This window comes from Montipora foliosa, chromosome 8, assembly GCF_036669935.1.
Source record: "Montipora foliosa isolate CH-2021 chromosome 8, ASM3666993v2, whole genome shotgun sequence".
NCBI classification, from domain to species: Eukaryota; Metazoa; Cnidaria; class Anthozoa; order Scleractinia; family Acroporidae; genus Montipora; species Montipora foliosa.
Window position 1 is genome coordinate 45218770 of NC_090876.1, and position 2500 is coordinate 45221269.

The following is a 2500-nucleotide window of genomic DNA, read 5'->3' on the forward strand; positions in this document are numbered from 1 at the left end:
ATTGCGTGACAGTGCTAGTAAAGCCGCTCTTGAACACAATTTCAGCAGTGCGATCATACTGTTTAAATTTTCATAATCAATCACAAACCCACTCGGAAATGTAAATTAAGTTCCTCTTTACACAATAAACCTTTATGAAATGCCTGCATGCTAGCCGATCGGACTTCAGCGTTTTTTATTCCTGCAACAGCAGGCAAGAGCAGGTGCATCGGTTGAAAACTCCATTTAGTTATTTCTTTTGAACAATGTATGACAGAATGAACCACGTACACTGGTTGTTTTTTGTTTTCATCAGGTTTTTCTTTTTACGAGAGATTGGTATAGTTGTGTAGTCGGTGCAAGCGTGGGAAGTCCTGCGTAATTACAAAATACGTGATTTGAAGTCGGCATGTACAGTTTGAGTCAAAAAGAAGGATACATCGATTTCAGTCACGAAGCGACATATCGCAATACTCTTTCAGCATCGTCTATAGCCGACAACGCTTATCTCGGCAACTTTTGGGCAGCAGTGAAGGTAGTAAAGAAACGTTTCCATTCGGCGATTACGATGAATGAATTTATTGGCGACATTGAAAGTGTTTATCTTTTTCAGCATGCCATCGGCGTCTTGCCGGTGCGGGGCCGTTTCTTCCGCTTCCACTATGGCAGGCATCTGAAGAAACTAGATAGAGTGTTTCACCCATGCTTCTGAGAGCGAACAAAAGGAAATGCAAGCATAACAATGATCTATTAGAGTGGCCCTTTTCGGCGACAACTCAGCGACCAAGTTTGTTTGATTGATGACTAATATTGATGGGTAGGAAATAACTACTTTTGTTTTCAAAATCATTCATCTTGGCCCTTGCTCAACAAACTTAAAATTAATATATGTATAATTAATTGAAGTATGATCGACCGAAGTGAGGTTATTGAATCATTGACCTATTTTAATATATGAATCTGAGTCTGCATTGAAACTTCTGCATTGAAGCAATTTATTTACCAGACACAAAACATGCACAACTTAATGTCTTCTTTTTAAAGAATAAATTAAGTGGTAAAAGTAGCTTTTAACTTTAAAAGTTCTTTTGTTCAAATACAGTGCTACTTTATTTTAAACGAAAAAACAGATCGTAATTCTTACAAATTCATAGTGTGGCGCGCGGTTCCTCGAAAATTATTCGCTTGCTGAACAAGATTTCAAAAAACTAACTTAGTCCACTGTGGACAAGATACATATTTGTAAGTACTGTAATTTTAATTAATGTACAAATTTTCAGCTTAAGAAAAATATTACTACTGAAGCGAATTTTGACGAACAAATTTTCAGCTAATACAAGAATATTATTACTGAAGCCACGTCTGGCAATAAGGTTGACCTATATTATGAAACAGGCTTTTAATTTCGATTTTTAATCGTAACGCGGCCTTTTGCATATCTCCATCTAATAATTCTCTCTTTCTTTTCTTCTAGAAGAAAGTAAAGAAAGTTCGATCATAAAATTATTAGGGCTATGCTTGTCGCATATGAATGGGAAATTGTATGAACACTAGTGCATTTCGTGAATTATAGGTACGATTGATTTTTTGAAAGATCTCAAAATTGCATAAGCCTTGGGCAAGTGCATCATGATTGGCGATCTATAAATAAAAAATTGTATGAACCTGCTCATTACTGGGTCTAAAAGTGGGTGGCATTTGTTCGGTGATATATTTTTTTTTTCTTCCTTGTCGGTAAAAGTCTTGCCTGCCACTCTCCTGGTAAGTGGTATCTTTGTGCATAGAGCCTTCTGCGCGTATTTTCTTAGGATCGAGAGGGTAGTGGAACTACGTAAATTTCTCTGGTGGACACAGTAGAATCATTAACCTATTGTATCCTGCAATGGCGTCGAAAGTCATGTAACGCGAATGGCGTTTTAGTGGATCCTTAAACAAAATATACCCTTATGGAGCTCAATAATGGAAAGTCAGTTGGATAAACTAGGCAGGCGGTGAAAACCAACACCTGGAATCTCAAAAGCGACGAGTAATGGACTTCGACAACAATCTGTCGCCCGTCGAGCAGAAATCAAAGTGAGCTGCATTTCTAAAATAATATTTACCAAGTGTGCTGTTATGTAGAACACTGAAACCAAATGGAAGATTCTCTGGTAACTTATGGGTTCAACAAAGACAGAGAACGAATCGAACACCTTAAGTGGATCTGTGATCAGATTTGCACAGTCTTCAGGTAAAAAAAATAATTGGAAATGTGACAGCCAAGAATTATTTGAAAGAAAGCTTGTCGTCTATTTTGTGCTTCATTATTCAAGGAAAAGGTTCTTCGTGGAAACGGTTTGATCCTGAAATTTTGACACGATTGAGTTTCTTGTCTTCACGCACGCAATGAAATAGGAAGAGGTTTTCGCCTCTAATAGCAAATATGTTGTTTGTTTCAAAAAATTGTTCGCTGGAAAAGGTGGCCTTTATGAATTCATCATGTTTTATAATATGCAAGCTTAACTGAATAGTTTTTATGGCA